Source organism: Mixophyes fleayi, chromosome 12 (assembly GCF_038048845.1).
Source record: "Mixophyes fleayi isolate aMixFle1 chromosome 12, aMixFle1.hap1, whole genome shotgun sequence".
In the NCBI taxonomy this organism is placed as follows: Eukaryota; Metazoa; Chordata; class Amphibia; order Anura; family Limnodynastidae; genus Mixophyes; species Mixophyes fleayi.
In genome coordinates, this window is record NC_134413.1 from 67807800 (window position 1) to 67832366 (window position 24567).

The 24567-nt window shown below is 41.8% G+C and overlaps 1 long non-coding RNA gene across 1 annotated transcript; it reads left to right on the top strand.

The window, feature by feature from the left end:
- Positions 1-2719: 2719 nt before the first annotated feature.
- Positions 2720-24567, top strand: LOC142108194 (uncharacterized). The gene is made up of 4 exons (XR_012680116.1): positions 2720-2783; positions 15536-15618; positions 20438-20560; positions 24168-24567. It is a non-coding gene; the product is annotated as an uncharacterized LOC142108194 (long non-coding RNA).

A 24567-nucleotide genomic window follows, 5' to 3' on the forward strand; every position in this document is an offset into this window, starting at 1 on the left:
CTCTCATTGTGGGCCTCACGGGGGAATGGAGGCCCCCTTTGCCCAGGGGCCTCCATTCCCTTAATCCGGCCCTGATTGTGACTATCACTTTGCAAACAATTAGCGAGCATATTCTCCGCTAATTATTTTTGGAGAATGTGTTAAAATTTGCATTATAGACTGTGGAAATAATAATTCACAATAATCCATATTATTCCAATAAATGTTCAATATATACACTAACACATTACCAAGCACAGAAAATATTATGATTTAATACTTGCACTTTAAGAAATGGTTTACTAATCTTACACAAGGTCAATATGACCTCAGCTGATAACAAACAACATAATAAATAATGAGATAAATGTCATATAAAGAATCGCAGGATAAGGGCTTTTAATACAGGAATAAGGAGTATATCCAGGATGGGGGGTAGACAAGCAAACATGTCAGCACAATAATTCTGATAAAGCCAGATAAAGAAATAGGGTGACACCTGGTCAATGTCTAATGAAACGTGGAACTTTACCATAATTGCTGAGACAAACATCATCATCATCATCATCATCTATTTATATAGCGCCAACATATTCCGTAGCAGTTTACAATTGGGGACAAACATAGTAAACTAATAAACAAACTGGGTAAAACAGACAAAGAGGTGAGAACATTATACGTAATTAAGAAGATTCTTGATTGGTTTAAGAATATGATTATGTCATTTTGGGTATAAAATATATGTATGCCAATAATAGACTCTGTACCTTATAAAAGGTCAGCTGATTCTGATAGCTTTATGACAATCACGTTGTAACCTGTACCGAATAAACAACAACTACTTTGCATCTAAGACCGCTCATTGCCGTTTGTCCATATCGCTCGAATACAACGTTGCCCAAATACAGTTATTGGCATTGTCTATCATTATATAACTCACAATTACTTATATGAGGTTAAACTATTGTATTGGCTATTTAACAAAGGTGTCAGGCATATCTTATTTTACATGTGATAATTTACCATTATATTTATTTATTGGGCTGAATGTTTAGAATAATATTTATTGATATTAATATTCATTAGGTGATATGTATTATGTGTCAGTCACATAAGGAGTGGTTGGCTGTTTCTTTTACTATGACCGCATCCCTTCCATCTCGTTTTCATGATGAAGCCTGTCAATTGTAAAAATGTGTGCCGGCACTGTAATGACGTCTATTTTAGGTACCTCCGTTTCAGAGAGGCAAAGTGGTGGTAACTCATGTAGATGTTACAAATTGATAATATTATCCACATAAGAACACTTCGCTGTCCATTTAGTAGCTATGACGGGGACTGTAATTGTTTGAGCACAGCAGCAATTTGTAACTGGAATAGAGGGCGGCTCATTTAGAGGTGTCCGTGTATGTCCGTATATTAGTTTTTTAAATATCGAAGACTTCTGTCTGCTTGCACCAGTAGAGACGGAACTGAGCATTGGTGCGTACAGCATGGGTGTGTTCACGTAGTTGCAAATTAGTTTTGAACACATCCGCATATAAACATTTTAGGAGTCGTATCTCTGCTTAAGGATGTGCAACAATATGTAATGAGGATGATGACAAGCAGCACTTTCTAGATGCTTCTGATTGGCTGATTATACTTAAATCATTAATGTTGCGACTATATTACATACTTTCGAATTCTGGGTAGGTCTCCCAGACTACCGCGAAAGCAGGCAATTCTCCCGCATCCTGCTCCCGACGAGCCTCAATGACACAATTCACCACTAATCGCGTCATTTTGGCGCGGTCCCCTGCGACAAGATGACAATTTTGTCAAGGGGCTGGGCCAAAATGACGGGATTTACCCAGCCCCGCTCCTTTACGCCCTCCCATCACACCCCCTCATCATGGATCTCCCGGAGGGCTAGAACACAAAGTCGGCAAGTATGCTATATTTTATGATGTTGTGGCCATCTATTCACATTACTTGATATTTCCATTTGGACTAATGCAAGAAAGAAGATTCACACCTGGGTGAAGAAATAGATAACCCATTTGGGTGTCGAATTTATGGCTGAATACATCATAATGCACTGTCTGCAATCGGTGTAAATGCTAAGCTTTATACATGCGCAGAAATAGCACATGCTTTTGCATGCTGCACATACATTGTGGCCACTTTTAGAGTTGGAATGAGCAGCGTCCCTCATACAATTCTGAAACTAGTTGTGCGGGTTACCTTAACTCCCCCATCCCTCCGATCCTTCTGCAGCACAATATATATTTATCCAGATGCAAATGTTGCAAACAGAACCTAGCACGCTGTTGCTATAAGCTAAGTTACTCCCTTCAATTTACTGTACATTTGTGTAACACTGCAGTGCTCTATGCCAGATAGTCACATTGCTGAGGATGTGTTAGATCAGTGATGGGCAAACTACGGCCCGCGGGCCAGATCCGGCCCACTTAAAGGTTCTATCCGACCCGCCAACATTTTTTTTAAAAAATCATTAAAATATGCATAAAATTATTAGGGCCCACCCTGTGTGTCAGAACCTTCATTTTTATGCCTTCCCAGCTATTTCCTCCATTACACTTCATCCTCCTTCCTAAAAGGACACTTTGTATGTCAATCACTCAAACACCTGCCCGCCCCCTAATGACTGAAAGTCATGTGAGAAGAGATGGGCTGGGCCATATACTAAGGCGGATTTCGATTGGCTGCTGTGTTGTCAATTAGTGGCTAACCAGAAAGACGGATCTGCAACAACCTGCTGAAATAAGTTCTGTGTCTGTACGATCGCTGCACTTATAGAGGTAACACTGCTATATAACACCCTCCCGTCCCATTCAAAAAATTTGTATTATATATTTCGATATTTGAGTTTTTTAATAAATTATATTGGCCCGCCTAAAGTTTTTCTTTTTTATTTGGCCCACTCCTGAAAAAGTTTGCCCATCACTGTGTTAGTGGATAACAAGTCATTAAAGAAATAGTCCAGACAGATCTAGAGGGTTTAACTCTAGAGGGGGGCTTTATGAATTTATTTCACTTCCCATTGCACAATTGCTTTCACTTCACAAGAATTTATTATTTAATTTATTTTATTAAAGAAAAAAAAACAATAAAAATTATTTTTAATACTATTTCAAAATCCTATTAATTTCAGTTTATGTTAGCAGGGCTCCTATGATGAAGGAGTATGTGTAATGTGACAACCACTTTATTTATTGAAATTAGGAAATGTTCAATTAATGAAGAGGAATTCATGAAGTAGGCAGTATTTTGAATTATGGTAGCTACCAGACCTTGAAGGTAATCATTACGCTCCCAGAGAGGAGAGGACCAGGCAAGTGCTTGTCCACTTAAAAGAGATATTAGAAAGGCTACCTTTGTTCGTTCGGAAAGAAAGCCCCCAGGGATTACACTTAAATTGGATGGCACATTGATTTAGGAAGCCTCTGCACCTTTTAGGGTCACCATTGAATTTTTCCGGAGATGGAATACGCAAACTAGAGGGTGAGGAGGTGGAGACTGTGACCACCGTCGGTGATGTAGCCGTGATAGAAACGGCTGCTGTCAGGACTGTCAGGGCACTCTGCAGGGCATCCAGACGAGTAACTACCCCTTGAACACACTGTAGCAGCCCGGCTTGATCAATCTCTTGTTGCTCTACCCGTTGTGAAAGGTGGAGGAGAAGGTCACAGGCCGAAGGTTCACCTGTACCCTTAGTAGCAGGCCGGGCGCTCCCATTAGGCAAGGTTAGGCAATTGCCTAGGGCGCCGGGCTCTGCAGGGCGCCTCAAAAGAAAAAAAAAATGACTATGGTCATTTAAAACTGTGCGGAAATCCACGGGGAGGAGAGGGAGGAAGGGGCTATGAATCTTACCTGCATGAAGCTGCTCCTCTCTGCTCTGTCTCCTCCCCACCGCTCACTGACAGTGACAGGCCGTGATGATGACATCATAACGGCCCGACAGTGTCTGTGAGGGGAGGGGAGAAGACAGAGCAGAGAGGAGCAGCTTCATGCAGGTAAGATAAAGAAAGACATGGGGAGGGGAGCTGAGGGGAGGGAAGCGCAGCGACAATTTTGACAGGGTACCCACGGCGGGGGGCGCCGATTTTTAAACGGGGGGGCGCTGATTTTTAAACGGGGGGGCGCCGATTTTCACACTGTGCCTAGGGCGCCAAGGACCCTAGCACCGGCGCTGCTTAGTAGACATGGCCAGAGTATACTATCACAAAACACGTAGGAGGTACCTGCTGACGCAGCTCAGGTAGACGGTGCGGAGTTTAACGCGTCCCCTGGTCTTCTCCAGGAACCCCCGCAAAGAGGTCAAGCCAGATTCCATTCAAACCCACTGATGTGTCATTGTCACTTGTCGATTGCATCTCGTGAGTGTGGTGACATGTACTCAGAATTCTGTTTCTGCAAATCCGCCTGATAGGCGTCATTTTTTTTTTATTGGAAATAGTTTTGCAAAAATAGATTACGAAAATGATTTAATGAATTGCAAAATATGCTGCTGAGTCATTGCAAAAAGCAGAAGTGATTTTATGCTAATATTACTGATGTCCAGTAGTGACTACAACACATCAGGGGACTAATTTATTAAGGGAATTGTGGTATGTCTGCAGATTACACAATGAAGCTACCTTAGAATAATGCAGCAGTAATCAGCTTTCATAATACGTGATCCTAGTCATGAGATTTCGGCTGTGCCTGGTCTCTAGTGCATTGGTCAGCAGCCATTAGAAGTTCCTAACTGATATGTAAAGGGCCCAGTTGAAGAATCTGACAGTCATACGTCCATGGATTACAAATGCTGAGCAGCTCAAGCGTACAATGGTTAGATTGCCGATGTAGGAACACTTTTAAACAGCGCTTTTCTGAGTGCTCATTGCCGCGCGCAGCAGTGTCAGGTGCATGCGCCGCTCTGCAGAGCAGCAGTGAATGCTTTTACCTCTGAGCGGTATTTCTTTGTACAATATAGCTAACATTGCCTAGTATATATTACAGGCGGTGGCTGCATTTTATATCAGGTAATTGGAAAGGTACAAGTGACAGTTATGGTTAACAACAATTTCTACGGTGACTGGTTCATGTTTTGTGTCTCTGCCTTGGTAGTTGCACAGAAATGCCGGTTGCCAATGACTGCTTTATAGTTGGTGGACGATAATACTGTTGACTTTCAATAACCATATGCATTTACCTAATGGATCAAATGTTTCCAACACCTCTTAGATTGTAAATTCATTTGGATAGGGCCATCCTTGCCTTCTGTTTAATGTCATTGTATGCAATTTGTGTGTCAGGATCCCCTTGGCGTACAGCACTGTTTAATTTGTCAATGCCTTATAAATAAGGTATAATAATAATTATAGGATAGTTGTAATGGCTGTGGCAGGATGAGCTTACTTAGCCACCTTATTGTATAGATTAGTCTTGCCCCCCCCCCCCCCCACTCCATTTTTGTCACACATGCCCCCCCCCTCCCTTATCACAGTAAATGTCCCACTTCCTCTGCACAGTAAATGCTTCCCCCACCCACCCACATCACAATAAATGCTCTGCTCCCCACATCATCACAGAATATGCTCCGCTCCCCCTCCTCATCACAGAATATGCTCCGCTCCCCCTCCTCATCAGAATAAATGCTCCATTCCCCCCCTTTTACCAGAATCAATGCTCTGCCACCCGTCAGAATCAAAGCTCTGCTCCCCTACCCACAAATCATTGTAAATGCCCAATTCACTTACCTTTTGTTCACACAATGCTGCAGCTCCCAGTCACTGATAAAAGGGGAGCGCGGCGCACAGTGATGACGTCACCACACCGCACGCTCTGAGCCTATCAGTGACTGTGGAGTGGGACAGGAGGTCAGACTAGGGGGCCTGGACAGTAATCTGTTCGGGACCCCTAATGGCGGCGCTGAGATAATGAAAATGTTATACACACACACAATTTACATGAGGCATTTATGCCCATGAATAGAGTTTTACTCACGGGCATGTTGGTTGGGGATAATTAAGCCCCTCACCACTTTATTTTTTCCAGGTTATCTTGCACGTCAATTAACTTTGAGCATGTGCTCACATCTACCATTGTAATCAGCAGTGGGGAGGAGAGGGGGGATCAGAGTCTCCCATTGGAGCTTACAGTTTAAATTCCCTAACATACACAGACAGAGCATAAAAACAGGTTAGAGTAATCTGGGCCCTAGATGGAAGCCTAAGTCTCCTAATGGGTGATCTGGCTCCTTCTCCCACCTTGCTCAACTAAGTCTGGTGGAGAAATGAGTAGCCTGCAGGTTGCAGGATTGGATACCTCTGGAAAGGTGGTGAGATGAGTAGCCTGCGGGTTGCAGGATTGGATACCTCTGGAAAGGTGGAGAAATGAGTAGCCTGCAGGTTGCAGGATTGGATACCTCTGGAAAGGTGGTGAGATGAGTAGCCTGCAGGTTGCAGGGTTGAATACCTCTGGAAAGGTGGTGAGATGAGTAGCCTGCGGGTTGCAGGGTTGGATACCTCTGGAAAGGTGGAGAAATGAGTAGCCTGCAGGTTGCAGGATTGGATACCTCTGGAAAGGTGGTGAGATGAGTAGCCTGCAGGTTGCAGGGTTGAATACCTCTGGAAAGGTGGTGAGATGAGTAGCCTGCGGGTTGCAGGGTTGGATACCTCTGGAAAGGTGGAGAAATGAGTAGCCTGCAGGTTGCAGGATTGGATACCTCTGGAAAGGTGGTGAGATGAGTAGCCTGCAGGTTGCAGGATTGGATACCTCTGGAAAGGTGGTGAGATGAGTAGCCTGCAGGTTGCAGGATTGGATACCTCTGGAAAGGTGGTGAGATGAGTAGCCTGCGGGTTGCAGGGTTGGATACCTCTGGAAAGGTGGAGAAATGAGTAGCCTGCAGGTTGCAGGATTGGATACCTCTGGAAAGGTGGTGAGATGAGTAGCCTGCAGGTTGCAGGATTGAATACCTCTGGAAAGGTGGTGAGATGAGTAGCCTGGTAATGCTGAATTACTTGAGAGCAGACAGCAGGTAAAGACAGAAATAAGCTGAACAGGTTACACTGAGAAGCAATGAGCTGCAGAAACCTAAAGCACAGAGATCCACATAGGTGTATAACTCAGGAACAGGGTAGATGAACCTGTGTCTGCAGAACTGGAATGAACAGCAAAAACACAAAGACAGGTACACAGGTAAGTATAACCAGGAACAGGATTCAAAGGAGAATGCTTCCTATCAGGTTGACCTGATGATCTGGCCCAGACTGCTAGGCGAGGCTGTCTTTTGAGGAGTAGTAGTAGGTGTAAATCATCCTGAGAAAACGAGCTTAGTTCAGCAGGAAGGGAAACAGTTCAAGTGCCACAGTGGCCCCTTTGGTGGCATGGTGGTACTGCAGACTATATATATCCAGAAAAAACAACATAGCTCCTGGCAAACAGGAGAAGCAGGAGGCAGATCGTGCCAGTACCCCCCCCCCCCTTTTAAAGGGCAGATTCCAGGTGCCTATCAAACCGGAAGCTTAGGATCAGTCAAAGAAATCAGAGTCATAGTCTACAATTGGGGTCCTGGAGCAGTCCTCGTCTAAGGAATGCAGAGATTCCGAAGCCGCACTTCTCCTCTTCTTTTAGGCTTTTAGAGAGTTGCTGTAAATGGAGCGAGGCAAAAGACAATCTCACAGTTGGAGTAGCCGGAGGTAAAGAAAGTGGCAAAGAAGAAGCACTAGTAGTAGGGTTGGCAAATTCTTTGAAAACTATTTCAGTAAAAAGTCGCAAATCCGACAGGGTAGAATCTTGGGTCTCAATAAAGGGGTTTGCCCATTCCAGGGTTTTCCCTGTAAAGTTGGATAGCATGAAAAGCACACACTTTTTTTGGGTATCTAGGAGGTCGGGTACTGATGGAAAGTAAGATATACAAATTTTACAAGGGTATTAAATTTCAGGATGTCCCCGACAAAGGTAGGTGGTGGGAATTCAACAACGGAAGCAGAGTCAGCAGTTTTGGCAACTTTAGGGGGGATTTGATCGAGAACACAGATCCTCAACTGGGACGGCAAGAGAGGACTCGGACAGAGCACATGACTTGGAGGAAGGCTCGGGGTGGGCAAACGTCTTGGAGAACTCGGGTTCAGCATATATATCTGAAGGCCCCGACTGGGCACACGATTTGGCAGCACAGTGAGGAGCCCCAGACACGGCATCACTGTGAGGAGCCCTGGACACGGCAGCACTGTGAGGAGCCCCGAACACAGCAGCACTGAGTATAAACTCGGGCTGTACTGCCTTAAATAGCAACTGGGGCTGGACCGCGTTGACGGTCAACTCGGGCTGGACCATGTTGACTGGCACCTCAGGCTGGACCGCGCTGACCGGCAAATCGGGCTGGACAGCCCTGACTGGAAACTCGGGTTGGACCGAGCTAAACGGCAACTCGGGCTGGACCGCGCTGACCAGCAACTTGGGCTGGACCGTCAATAATGTCTCAGGAGCGGACTGGAGGGACAGGGTACTCTCTGGAGGGACAGGACCCTCTCGGTAGCAGACAATTTCTCTGGAACTGACAGTAGCTAGAGATTGAGCACTGGAGGCCATGACAGGAGACTCAACACTGGAGACTGAAGCTGGAAGCTGGGTACTGGAGACTGAGGATGATTCCTTGGAGCAGAGTGGTGTCTTGGCACAATCGGCTGGAGCTTGTACCTTAAGACAGGTAAGCGGAACTGGTGGATTAGGCCTTATCCCAGGGAGCAGAACTGATTGTAATGAAGAAGTGGAAAGTGGATCGAAAACAAATCTAGAATGAGGAGTGGAGTAAGCAGAAGATGGTTCTGTAGACTGTTTAGGTCTGCGGAGTGGACAGTCCTGTAAAAAATGTACATCACTGGCATAGTAAAGACATAGGTTTTTGGCTCTTCTGCGCCATCGCTCCTCTTCGGTCAGGTGGGGGCGTGGACCACTTGTGAACGAGGAATTTGCTACAGGAATTAGCTGCGATTTTGTGGTAGGATTATTAGAAGAGGCAGATAAAGTTGGTTGGGATAAATTAGCAGCACAATTAGACTCCTTATAGCAAGAATGAGTTTGTCCCTGGGAAAATAATTTTTCAGACCAAAGCAGGTACTTGAGCATGAGGTGTTAGGGATGGAAACTGAAAATTGTTTAAGCACTTTATTTAGCAAAGAAGATACTTGAGAGGTTGGAGTGCGTAGTTAGAGAATGTCCACTTGAAGCATCTGGAACAGATCTTAACAGCGGAATAGGCAATACTGTAAAGCGATGGTGAGCAGCAGTAGTCAGCGGGTTGCAGGGTGGATACTACTGGAAGAGGAGGAAAGATAAGTAGCCTGCAGATTGCAGGGTTAGATACCTCTGGAAAGGTGGAGAGATGAGTAGCCTGCGAGTTACAGGGTTGAATACCTCTGGTAAGGTGGTGAGACGAGTAGCCTGTGGGTTGCAGGGTTGGATACCTCTGAAAAGGTGGTGAGACGAGTAGCCTGCGGGTTGCAGGATTGGATACCTCTGAAAAGGTGGTGAGATGAGTAGCCTGCGGGTTGCAGGGTTAGATACCTCTGTTAAGGTGGAGAGATGAGTAGCCTGTGGGTTGCAGGGTTGGATACCTCTGGAAAGGTGGTGAGACGAGTAGCCTGGTAATGCTGAAATACTTGAGAGCAGACAGCAGGTAAAGGCAGAAGTAAGCTGAACAGGTTACACTGAGAAGCAATGAGCTGCAGAAAGCAAAAGCATAGAAATCCACATAGGTGTATAACTCAGATACTTGGTAGATGAAGCTGTGTCCGTCTATGCCACCCTGTCTGTTGTTGCTGGGAACTGGCTGGGCTTACTTTGCCACCGTTCCCTTTTGTTATCCCAAATTTGCCCTCTTGCTCCAGTAGGAGGGGCTTACAAGGCTTGCCACCACTGGACTCCTATACCGGCATCCAAAACGGGTCTCTTCTGGGTAACTGACGCTGCTAGCGTATCTCGTTGCTGGTGTACCTGGGCTGGTGCTGCTGCTTGGATCAGGGATGCTGTGGATGGATCCTCCCTGGCCTATCACACTGATCAAGGCTGCAGGGTAGCAGGCAGAGCGGTGGTACCGAAAAAGTTGGATGCAAACCTCAGAACAGCCGGGAACTGATTAGATTTTGGGTCTATTCTATAGGTCACAGGAATACAGCAATATTGAAAATGTTTCCAAGCAGGTCTTTGAAGCAAGATGTTTATTTTCTCTCACACTGGTTAAAGGTACCAGTGCTCACTCAAGTCAGATGAAATCAGAAGAACAAGTTTTCAATATAAGCCAGTGCCTTATATACAGTTTAGACACAGGATATTTTTAGAACTTTTATGTAATGTGTTTACACAAACATGGATTTACATGCATTGCAAAGCCAACATTATTTACACTTATTTATGAAATTCTAGAGATGCTGTGATGTCATGCATCACATGCTGTTCACAAACAGAAAGGTTTGAGTGTTCAAACCTTTCTGAGTGTTCAGAAAGGTTTGAACACTCTGACAAAAGGCCACACAGTAACTACCCCTTGCTGGGCCTTTGGCCAGAGCAGGTATTTCCTGCTATCAGACTCCCTCCCCATAGGCTTAATTGGGGGTTTCCACTAACAACCTTACAAACCCCAAACAATGACATTTCCAATATAAAACACATCCCAATACACAAAAGACTTTGTAAACAAAGGCTCATTGTATCATATATATATATATATATACATCAACAATAAGGCATTTGCTTTAGAAAGGTTAAAATAGGAAAAATGAATTTCTAACCTGGTCTCAGAAATAACGATTTCCTATCTCAAAATATACAAAACATCAAAAATAAGTGCATGTGCAATTATATAAATAAGCACCCTGCGCTATTTCCTTTAAATAAATTTATACCAGAAGCTATTTATCAGTGATCCAGTCACAGGGACTCCCTGTGTGGTGGATCTCCCTACTGGACAGTCTGGACACCATCTTTTCTCATCATATGACCTCTCTACAGGACAGTCTGGACGCCATCTGGTCTCATTATCTGACCTCCCTACAGGACAGTCTGGACACCATCTGCTCTCATCATCTGACCTCACTACAGGACAGTCTGGACACCATCAGGTCTCATCATATAACCTCCCTATAGGACAGTCTGGACGCCATCTGGTCTCATCATCTGACCTCCCTACAGGACAGTCTGGACACCATCTGGTCTCATCATCTGACCTCTCTACAGGACAGTCTGGACACCATCTAGTTTCACCATCTGACCTCCCTCTGGACAGGCTGAACACTGAACACCATCTGGTCTCATCATCTGACCTCCCTACAGGACAGTCTGGGCACCATCTGGTTTCACCATCTGACCTCCCTCTGGACACTGGACATCATCCGGTCTCACCATGTGACCTCCCTCTGGACAGGCTGGACAAGGTGGACATTATACACCATCTGATCTTACCATGTGACCTAACTCTGGAATTTCTATCTTTCTTGACAACCTGAATACACTGTAGTAATTTTCTTTAGAGTATTTGCCCATGAGCACAGACTTATACCATCAATGTAGCCTTGTACATATACATACTTGGATAACACTGTCATACATGATTAAAGGTTTACATCCCATGCTCCAGGGTGACTGAGGGTGTCTTTCTCCTCCTCTTCCTTCACACATCATCAAGCATGCAGTTTACAGCACCCAGGGTCAGCCTCTCCTCCTCCTCTCTGCCTTTGCCCCAGTGCCGAGACTCCCCAATACAGGTAATCACTGGGTTCAGGAGTCTACAGGAGAATAGCCTGCTTTCTTCCAGGATTTTACTATAAGCTATTAAATTAAACAAATACATAAATAAAGCTTTGTACTGCCAGCCCAGTGGTTAATGCCATTATTATTGTGGTAGCACAGGGAGGGATCAAAATCTATTGTCCATGACAACAAGGCATTTGACCTACTTTTGACGATCAAGTAAGGTAAACCAGAGTTTGTGGGGAATTTTAGACCCACACCCTATTTTCTTGTCACAGTTCTTTCTTATGATTTGGAATGTAAAACTTTGCTAGTGTCTGCAGGTATATGGTTCTACACTCCATAAAAATATATTCATAATAAAGGAAGTTACTGTCACGAGCCGCGGCGGCCGCGGGCACCGCCGCGACTCAGTTCCTGCTTCCTCTGACGTCCCGGCTGTCGCTATGGCAACCGGAACGTCGCTTCCGGAAATCCGGCCCGACCGTTGCCAGGGCAACGGCTGGACACCGGGAGCTTTACCCAGGCGCTCTGGGCGCAATAAAACAGCTGGGCACATGCGCAGTCTAGCGCAACCTATAGGAAATTAATCAGGCAGGGGCTGTGACTTGTTTCAGAGCTAGGCTCTGATTGGCTAGCAGGGGTATTTAGGGCAGTGAGGACTGAGCCTCACTGCCGGTTATAGCGTTCTGTCCTCAGTTCTGCTACCTGCTTGTGCTCCCTGTTTGGTTACCATTACCGTTGATTGACTACCCGTTTTGACCTCTGCTTGTTCCTGGACCTTTGAACCCTCGCTTCTGACCCTGACCATTTGCCTGAACTCCGGATTTTGCTCCTTTCGCTTGTGCACCTGACCTTTCGCCTGTCCATGGATTTCGTACCTATGCTAGTGTCCTTTTGACCTTGGATCTCTTCCTCACTTCGGCCTGCCTATCACTCACTCCTGGGTTCTCCTTTAAGTCAGTACACATTGCTCGACCCTCGGTCGGTCCGCAGCCAAATCTGTCCCCACCACTAGGGGCTCCAGCGAATACCGGGCCTTCAGAGTAGTTCCCGAGTTTCACTGTACTGGCTTAGGAGTTCCTAACAGTTACCTAAGAAAAAGAAGCCAATTTAGCAATGTTTTCGTAATTTATTAACCATTTACCAGTCATCACAGTGAATAATTTATAAAACAGCAGGATAAGTCGTAAAACATGTGCTGTTTTCAATGACAATGTTTATAATGAACTTTCATGAACCACTAAACTGCTGAGTCACTGTAAGAACTAATCAGACGACTGCACTGTTATGTGTGGAGAATTCCGTCCTCTCAAATATGTACAGGAGAAGAACTAGAAAGGTTTGTCACCTAGCTTCACCACCAAATGGGCCTTGAGGTTCCTCTAGAACCCCCTGTCGAGCTTATTTACAATTTTAAACCTAGAGTTCCAAAAGCTAAGTCAAAATTATTCAAAGATACTTGCACAGTTGTATACTCAAAAGATACCTTTAGGCAATTATATCTGATGTGTACCTATAATACCCCTCATCATCATTATTTATTTATATAGCGCCACTAATTCCACAGCGCTGTACAGAGAACTCACTCACATCAGTCCCTCCCCATTGGAGCTTACAGTCTAAATTCCCTAACATACACACACACACACACACACACACACACACACACTAGGGTAAATTTGTTAGCAGCCAATTAATCTACCAGTATGTTTTGTGGAGTGTAGGAGGAAACCGGAGCACCCGGAGGAAACCCACGCAAACACGGGGAGAACATACAAACTCCACACAGATAAGGCCATGGTCGGGAATCGAACTCATGACCCCAGTGCTGTGAGGCAGAAGTGCTAACCACTGAGCCACTGTGCTACCCCTCGTCTTATTTCCCTTCCCCATCTTTTCACCCCCCACAATCTATTATGGATCAAAAGATAAGGAAAAAAATTACAGTGTTTTATATCTTAAACATCTTTATTGTGCATATTTATATAAGTTTTCTTCAATAAATACAAATAACCGACACATGGCATGCACACCCTGTTTATTGATTATATAAATGGAGAAACTCCAGAATAGACATGAGTCTGGTTTCTCATATGATCACAGATGTTGAATACCTTCCCGGGGATATATTGGACAATTACCCAATAACATTAATAATTGACCTGCCTTCTGACATAAGCTTAGTCCTTTTTGGGTGAAGGATTGTAGCTGGTATTTATGTGGGAAGATTATTTTGGTACTAATGCTCATTCTATGAATCCATGCATTTTGTGGCATGCTTTTAAAGCATTTCTTAGGGGTACCCTTATAACCATAGTAGAGGGTCTGAATACAATTCTTGATATAAAGAGACCCAATATAAATAATCATTCTGTCATTTGAATGTATATATTTAAATTCACTTACTGAAGGGGCTAGGACCAAACAGTTGAATATGCAGAAGCTTCTATCCCTAGACTACTTTGGTCAATTATTGCCAGGGGCAAGATGGGCTGGGGGGCTGGGGGGCAGGGGGCATCTCCTCCCCCCGGGACGGTCCTATATTGGGCTACGTCACTGGGCCACCTGCAATTTTTGCATTGAAAATAGGCTGTTTAGTCGAGTATTGCCCCCCAGGCTAAAATTTTCCAGCCCTCCCCTGATTATTGCCATGAGGAATTTTACCCATATCTATGTTATATGCTCTTATCATTGTGATTCCAAAACCAGGCAAAATGTTACTTTACCCTGAATCATACCATCCTATTTCTCTTCTAACCACAGGTTTCAACACTTTGGCAAATGTGTAAGCCTTTAGACTAAATAATGCTATAACCAAAATCATCCACCCAGACCAGACCATAACCTCTAATCTCAGACGTCTATATAACCGTGTGCCAAGGACGATGAGACTTTTGATCCAACCAAGGCCTTTGAGTTGATGCAAAGGACATACTTGGTAGAGTTTATGAGATTTTTGGATTGGGTCTCAGATTCATTCAGTGGATTAGTTTGGTATATTCAACCCTCGTAGCAAGAATATGCATCAATGGACATGTCACAGACTCATTTAAATTATGAAGGGGCACTTGGCAGGGATGTCCCTTGTCATCTGCGCTATGCCTATTGGCTATTGAATACTGACCTGTCTTATCAGATCCCATCATAAGATTTTCAGAAGGTAATACTATTGCCTTATATGCTGATGATATGAGCCTCTTCCTGGCCGATGAAGATGGCTCACTTGACAAATTGCTCCAGGTTGTTGGTGGTTGTTGGTGGCTCTTTAGGTCTCACAATAAATCCAATATATTTCCTCTTTGCCATGAGATCCCATGTGAGGAAGATCCCAAAATACTTAAATTCCAAAGTCCCTACAATGGACTTTGGAATTTAAATATCTTGGGATTTAGATATCTAGCAACATTATATACCTCTAAATGACGACTTGGTTTTTAGATATTTAAAGTTGGAAACCCATACTTGAAAAAAACTCGTCCTCGCCACATCTGGTAGAGTTAATTTAATTAAAATGTTAATTCAGCCCAAATTGTTATACCCTTCACAACATGCACGGTTTACTTTCCTGGACAAATCTTTCAGAACATCAGTAAGTACATATCTTCTCTGGTCTGGGAGGAGAAGAGGGAGAGAATTAAAATGAATATATTGTGTAGATCTAAAGCTTCAGGTGGTCTAGTGTTTCTTAATTTTAAATTATATTATTAAGCTGCCCTACTGGCATATTTGAAAGAAGAGGTTGTTCTCCAGAGGAGCCTTGAGACACTTTCTGAGTGAGCAGACAATGTCAACATTTACTCCCTTTTGCTTGCAGGTGAGAACTGCCAAAGAGAACTGCCTTGACAGTCCAACAGATGGTAGAGGTCTGATCTTCTCCACATAACTGTATTGACTAAGGTGCGTAGTAGTTTCCGAAAACCATTCCAACAACAATAGGAGCAACAGGAAAATTGAGAAAATACAGACTTAAAAATGTGCTAGGCAAGAATTCCGGCAAGAGAACATACCGCCACTGAGATGCACGTCACTTCAAATGACGACAGTTACATTGCTGCTATTAAGGGGTCAATACGAGGATACAATACATAACATACAATGATATAAAACAGAATGTAAAGATTATGCTGCTCAAACAAGCTCACAATCTAAGAGGTGGAGAAACACTTGTGGAATGATTCAATCAGAAGACAAAATGTGTATATTTTCCATGGTTAACATGACTATTTACTTATATCCAAGCATTTCTTAAGATAAGTTACGATGTGAATAGGGGTGGAAATGCATTCTGCATAAACAATTAATTCACATCACAACGCACATAAATTTTATTTAATCATAAATTAAAATAACAACTGGTAACAATATAATAACAAACCAACTAAACAAAAAAAAACAACTAATTTAACTATAATTTTTTTCAATATAATCCATATATTTGAGAATTCTTTTTTTTTATTTCATCTATTATTTTATAATAATTAAATAACTAAATAACGTCAATGCATACAGTGCTTACAAGGCATATTGAAGATAAAGCTTCAATGATGACAGTTTTCCTGTGTTAGCTGCTGAGGCGCATTTGTGAAAGGTAACAGCGAATAAACAGCGTCACCCATCACCCAATCAGAATCAGAGAGGCAATGTTGTGTTGGTCATGCACATGTGCCTTGTGGTAGGTTCAAAAGATTCCGCTGAAAACATTGTAAGTGTCATATGCATGCAGATAAGAATTCGGTGCAATTGCGTAAGTTTGTTTCTGGACATGCACAGTGTGAATTCACGCAAGATACGCTACATATGTAAGTTAGCGAGTAACAGTAGTAGCTGTTGGTAGAGATACATGGTCTTCGATAAAGCCACTGTGCTAATTCTTGGCTCCAGACTGTTGGTGAATACAGGTATCGTGCTAGTTCCTGGCTCCGGATTATTGATAGCCACAGCATCGGCTCCTGGCAATTGGTAATTACAGGTACAGTGCTAGCTTCTGGCTCCACGCAGTTGGCAATAGCAGGTACAGCACTAGTTCCTAGCTCTGGGCAGTTAGTAATTACTGGCACTGTGCTAGTTCCTTTCTCCGGGCAGTTGAAAAATACTGGTAGAGCAGAAAACTTACATGAGGGACCCCACCTACATTGACTGTCATTGAACAATAGGTATATCTTTTGGTCCCTGCCCATGCCCCTCGTATCGCGGCCAGTAAGAACACCAAGCTTTGTCCATAATCAAAAATCTAGATTATCCCAACCTCAACCAGTATGAGACTCTTTCCTTAGGTTGAACACTTGTCATATTGCAGCCGCTAGATGCCCCATAGGCCTCACCGATGGTATACATGTACCTGAAAAGATCCAAGCAGTTTTCCGACCACTGTTGACCAATTAAACTAGCCAAAATCCCATAGACCTGCCCTAGGATTAAATCTGTGATGCATCCTATCTTCATAATCTTATCTGTACCTCTCACTGCTCGATAAAAGTTAATATGATCGTAAGGAAGTAAAGAAAATAAACCTCATTATATTTAGGTGTAAATCCAGCTAGAATGTGCATGTTACCTTGTGGGGGAGCAAATACAAAATGTGCAGACATATTTAAACTTGGGAAGGTAATGCATCCTTGTTCAACTCTAAATCGCAAAAAATATAAAAAGAAAGTATTTAGTATATGTGTGCTATGTGCAAAGCAGGCATTATTTTCCCATCTTCCAAAATAAAATAGAATCATTTGCATTTGCTTCGCAAAGCGATTTGCCCAGGTGGCAATTTTCACTTTTAAGTTAGATTTGCTCCTAACTATAAATGTCTATACAGTGCTTATAGAAATAGAAATAGATCATATCCTGTCAAAATCATTACCTTTGGTCACATTACACCATAGAAACAGGGCCGGATATACCACTACACAACCTAGGCAATTGCCTAGGGCCCAGTGGTCCCCAGAGGGCCCTCCCAGGGCCGGCGGTGAGACCACCCTTTAAAAATGGACTGCTACTTATGGGCCAGTGCTAGATGCTTGCCCCCCCCGGCTAAAGTCTACCAGCCAGCCCCTGAATAGGTGTATAAGTTATGCTAAAAAACAATAGGGCTACGGATTTTTTCAGGGAGGGGGGTCCAAACCAGTGTCTTGCCTAGGGCCCCATGAGGTCTAAATCTGGCTCTGCATAGAAATAAAAATAAATTAAACCAAACTGTTTCCAACTTTACAGCATTCAACTAATGAAAAAAAGACAACAGTTCTTACAATTAATAGAGAATGAAAAACTAAAAAGTTGAAAAAGTTTAATACTTTAATATGTAATATTTTGTAGGGCCACCTTTTGCTGTAATTAGAACCATCAGACTGTTTGGATATGTCTCTACCAACTTTGTACACCTAGATTAGGGAATATTTCCACATTCTTCCTTGCAGAATTGTTCATGTTCAATCAAATTTCGTGGTAGGTGATGATGGACTGTTCTCTTCAAGTCCATCCACAGATTTTCTATCGGACTTAGGTCAGAGCTCTGACTTGGCCAGGCAAGGACATTCACCATCCTATCCTTAAACCACTGCTTTAATTTCTTGCCAGTATGTTTAGAGTTGTTGTCGTTTTGGAAGGTGAACCACTGCCCATCTTCTGCAGTATAGCAGAGGGACGCAGGTTTTCAGTAAGAAGTCGGGTGTTCTTTTTCAGCATTCATCTACTCTTTAATCCTGACCAATCGCCCAGTCCCAACATTAATGTTGCCAGCATATTTCACAGTAGGTATGGTGTGTTTGCTTCACGCCAAACATAGTGCTTGGAGTTCAGTCCAAAAAGTTCTATTTTGGTCTCATCTGACCATACAACCTTTTCTCACATGGCACAAGAATCTTCCAAGCGTTTTTTTGCAAAGTGTACACTAGATTGAGCGTGGCACTTTTTCAGAAGAGGCTTTTTTCTTACCAACCAGCCATACAAAGCAGCATTGTATTGTGGGATGCTCTTCATGGCAGGTTGGCAAGAAAAAAGCCTCTTCTGAAAAAGTTGTTATCCAGTGTCCTGTGCTTCTCAGCTGCATTTTAATGGTGTTTAAGCATTTAGGTCCGTGTAGGACGTGCATATAATGAGGTGCCCTCGACGCTGGAATGCAGGCTTAAATGTTTTGATCAAAATATGAACTAATACCTCATGTTTTCATTTTGCTAGACACACACAGATATAGATATATATATATATATATATATATATATATATATATATATATATGTATATATATATATATAACCAAAAAAAACTGATACCGAACACGGGGCGCTCAACCCAATACTGTATAGTAAGTGTATACAAGGTCAAATGTTATGGTAAGCACAAAGTCCAATTAACAGGAGGCAGCCAGTCCTAAATCAGATGGTGAGTCTGGATAATCTAGAAAAAAGTAAAAAGAACAGGGCGCCACATAGTGTATTACCAGATATACATGGGATAAAATCTGTACTGTAGTAAGTTCCCAGATAGGGAAAACCGTGAAGTGAATACGGCACACACGTGAGTGAAGTGACTCAATTCCCAAGTGAGATCACCACTAGTTAAAGTTTCTGCGTACCAGATAAGAGACTTTGAAAAGCACAACTGACATGTTGGTGATGTTTTATGTATCTGCTTGGACAACCAATGTTAACTTCTCCTCAGCAGAATGACACCGATATCAGCTGGAACCTCAGATCATAAGCAAAAATAGAAAGATACTGGAATAGTGTAATACTGTGTAAAACAGTTTTAATTTAAAAACAGTAAGTAGCCCACTTACATAAAAACACTTGAAATATACATATAAAGGTTTCTTTAACCAGTACTCATCTGGACTGCATGGAATCCAATAGAATTGGCAACATAAAGTCCTTTCAGAATCCCCACAACCGCTTAGCTGGAGGGCAAATAACGACCAATGTCCATAAATCACCAGATGAGCTGACACAATCCTCAACGCGTTTCGTCCGTGTAATGTATGGACTTCATCAGGAGGAGCACAAATAGATAAATGTACATAGCACCAGGGCTCCAGTTTATATGCGCTGCCGCCATTGCAATAATCGGCACTGAGTGACGTCATATATATATCTGTCTCTACTCCTTTACACCACTAAGTTTTAATATTTCGCTTTTAATATATGCACTTTTAATTTATACGGTTAAAATGTTCTTTTAATGTGTGTTTTTTTCATTCATCTCATGTCTATTTTGGAATATACTAATCCTCATTACAGTCACTACTGACTACACATATGAGCTGTGCCTTCCCTAGTTAGTATTTATTTCTCTCTCATTTTTCCCCAGTAAATGTCCTCAGAAGGTATGTGAATTGTATACTGCCAGCAAACACAGGAGACAGACCAATCCCACTGAATGACCTATAGAGGGCTGTGCACAGGAGATTCACTCACAATTTGATGGTTCATGAACATGTTTGCAGGGAAGAGTGAGATAGAAGTCCAAGGGCTAGATTTACTAAGCTGCGGGTTTGAAAAAGTGGGGATGTTGCCTATAGCAACCAATTAGATTCTAGCTTTCATTTATTTAGTGCATTCTACAAAATGACAGCTAGAATCTGATTGGTTGCTGTAGGCAACATCTCCACTTTTTCACAGTTTAGTAAATATTCCCCTTGGTTTAGTGTGTGAATTGCAGGGATCTTATTTTCACTTCTTTATAATAAAAATTGTCTTCTTGTTTTTCACTTTAATTTTTTTGGTGTCAGAGTCACATTACAGGTGGGAACAGGTCTGACATGACTGATCCTGATTTCAGGCGTTATACCACAAACTGGACTAGTAATAAAGAAAAAAACATAGAGATGGAAAACCGCACAAGGCAAAAAATGGTACGAGCACTATATTGTGGTAAACCCAATTAAAGACATATGATAAGTCGGGGGGTGCACCCTACACTGTATTAGTTAATTTGAAAAACCAAAGAAAGGGAGGGGGGGGGAAGGGAAAAAGTCAGTGTGATATGAGGCACTCCAAAATTGCTTGTTAAAATATAACATTTATTAGATTGAATTTAAAATGGAAAGATTTGAGCGAAATGTTAAAAGAAAAAATAAATACAAAAAGTGATATGTGGTTAAAATGCTAAATATTTTGCAATGTCCCACTTGTCGTCCCTATCGACAAGTGGGACTAAGCTCCGTAGCTTTGTCAAGGCGAACTGATCCAAAGAAATGACAGCTGTTAAATACTCTCTCAAAGAGGTGTGGCCAAAGTTTATGGGACCAATCGGAAAAAATTCCGTCATGATAGGTGTGTATATTTTCATTTTGTCCCCCCGTGGTTTTGATTGACATTTAAGTTGACCCATAATCATTGATGCTATTAGAGTACAGATTGTTTCATTGGTTAATAGCAAAGTGTGCCGTTTTAATGCTCATTTCATTTAATTCTGACTCTGAGAAATATTGAGTGATACTGAATCAGAAAAACCAATTAATCTCAATATCAGCAGTAACTCATGCCTTTTTATTATTTATCATTTTCCATGTTTGATTACCGGTATTCACATCCGTTATAGTTATGCCTCAATCATAGAGAAATATATATTATAAGAATGACATGATTCTATCTACATTGTGAGAAAGATTATCAATAAGCTATAATAATATAGTCAAAGGGTTTTCACTCAAAATTTATTTCTCACTTGAGGTGATATAAATTTATTTATATCCAATTAATGGTAATTTTGTAAACCGAAAATAAAACAACAATGATAAAGATACCAATGATAATAATAAAAGACGTCCCTTCCATCTAGAAAGAATTATTCCATAGGGATTTTGCAAAAGAAAATAATGATATATCTAGGAAAATATATTGAGAGGACAAAATAAAATCAAAACTCTGACATATAGTAGGAGGATAATTATCCCTTTTTGTTTGGCAGATTTTGTAATATTCCTTTGGGACTCAAAAAAATATGTAGAAAATATAGAGTAATCCACAGGGATTATGTTGGTTAATAATGTCCCATCTTGAATATCCCGAAAAAGAGAGTAAATAACATCATAACTCAATATCATTAAGATAAATGAAAAAAGTTGCCAATTATGAAAAACACCGAAAGAGAAGTCCCATTAATTATTGATAGTTGTAAATACAATTACAGTTTAAACCCCAAGGAAGAAACATCGATAGGGCTATAGCCCATATTGATATTAAAAAATGATGAAACCATATGAATTTCTGAATATCACCAATGGTTGGGAATGAAGTTCGTAACCTACTATGAAAAAACTTGATACTCAAGGATCTTAAGAATTGAAAAAATCTTAAAGAATCTTAAAGAAAGGAAGCATAGCTATTATAATCATTAAGTCCATATGGAGCCATACTCCCCATCTGGAATATCATTTTAGTCTCTCTTTGCAGTAGCTGTTTTTGTAGGTCACCACCTCTAATTCCCAAATTAATTCTGACCATTGCAAATGCTGGCAACCCCTTCGGGTTGCCATCATGTTTGAACAAAAAATGTTTTGCAACTGTGGTAAGTATCTTAAGTTTATCTTTGTCCTTCTTACTGTTTCTTATGTTATTAACGTGCTCAAGTAACCTTTTTTTAAAAGGTCTGGTGGTCATTCCAACATACTTGAGAACACGGACAGGTAAGGCAATAAACAACCCCTGAGGAGTTGCAATTCAGGAATTCCAATATTTTCCATTCCTTTGGATCAGTTCGCCTTCACAAAGCTACGGAGCAAAACGCGCGTTGGTGTTTTGTCTCACTTGTCCTCCTAGCATAGATTGATTAGAAGCACAGCAGGAATCGCTCCCCAGTTTCATTTTAGGCAGGGCATTTATCACAAAATCCCGCGATTCCTGCAGGCCGTTTCTACTATATATTAGCGCCTCGATATAGGCTTCATTAGCCAGATGCAGGTTAGCACTATTCATAGATAGTATCCTCGGGCTGTCAATATGAGATACATGGTATCTGCTCTTTATTATTAGGAGATCAATATGATGGACATTAATTCTGTTACATTCAGGCAATAACTTTTATACCATTATTATTGCATCTTCTCCTTCAAGTGGATCGTATACATGTATACCAATTATTGAGGCTTTTCTTATTTAGCGATTATTGGTCTTTGCAATTTATGCAATCTAGGGCTACTACAGTATATTCTATATTCTCTATATACAGCCCTTAGCGCTATTGTAGCGAGGGCTACTATAGCACATTGTATACCCTTTATATGCAGCCCTTAGCGCTATTGTAGCGGATACGACAGGGACGACAAGTGAGACATTGCAAATTATTTTGCATTTTAACCACATATCACTTTTTGTATTTATTTTTTCTTTTAACAGTTCGCTCAAATCTTTCCATTTTAAATTCAATCTAATAAAATTTATATTTTAACGAGCAATTTTGGAGTGCCTCATATTACACTGACTTTTTCCCTTCCTCCCCCCCTCCCTTTCTTTGGTTTTTCAAGTTATACCACAAACACCTGCAATGTCAGTAAGGGTGTGAAGACTTTTTATATCCACTGTAGTGCTGGGGGTCCCTGGGGAGAGGCCATAAGTGAAGTGTACACTTGTGCTAGTGGATAATAATGTTGGGGGAGATGTCAGGATGACATTACCGTGCTCCTAACCAGAACCAACATAGTCTTATCTCATAGACACAGAGGATAGAGGATTATACAACTATACAGGACATTATGGAGGATGTTTATGTTTGTGGATAGACATATAAATGGTGGTGTCTTGCTGCTGTCATTTCTATCCATATTCTGGGTCCTGTGTGGAAGTTCTAGTTGTGTACAAGGTGAGAGTATGACAATGTCACCAGAGAGTTGTATTAACATCTCAAAGAGAAAAGTTGTTTATTTTACTAGAGATGAAAGTCATTGATGTAATTACATTTCTTCCAGCAACGTGATGTCAGTAATTTATTCACTGCACTAACAGATGTGCTGGGAGATGTTATCCCGTGTGCTTATAGTACAGTACATGCTCTCATCACACATAACGGTTATCAATGCATGAACAGGGAGAGGAGCGTAAGGACATATAGCAATAAGTTTCTTGTTACCTTTGCGTCAGTTAAGTGACTATTTATTTTATTTGATGATTTACAGTATTCTTATGCAGGTCCCCTGCTATAGAGCAATGTGATCCAGCACCAGACCATTCAGTGCGGGGACTATAGTGGCTTCCAGGATAATGAATAAAAATTGGGATCCTGTAGTGACAACTATAACATCCTCATGATCCTAGTATAATATGGAGTTTAATTCCACCTTACAAATAAATGATGGTGATATGATGGATATCAGGGTAACACTCTGCCTGGGGGTCAATCTTGTCTAGAACTGGCCCTAGTTCTTGGAGCCTTGTTTATTTCTTATATAATCGTGAGAGTATTGGATATTGTGACTGTCTTTATTTCATATGTAATATTTGTTTCTTTTTATGGTTTTATAGAATGTGTAAGACAAAGACTTGAATTAAAGTATTGACCAAAGTCCAGTACCCAGCACCTTGAAGGATATGAAACAATCAAGTAGTTGTGCTGGAGTAAACAGGCTCTGTGGCCCCCGGGTACTTAGGAAGCACCCCCTACATCTTCTCTCTCCACTATTTGGGTACCACATGAGGCATATTCTTGCTGCTGGTCCACATTGAACAAAGAAAGCCACAATTGAGGCAGTTCCTCCTAACCTAAGGAGGAAAATTCTGTATCCCGTCACTCTCTGTTATCATTACATGTTACTCCATTCAGTTGTCAGGCTTGTAAATGTCCCTTATTACCAGCAATTTGCATGGGTGATTAAAATTCTAGAAATTGTAACATTTTCATTTTGTCCCACAAAGGGAAACAACA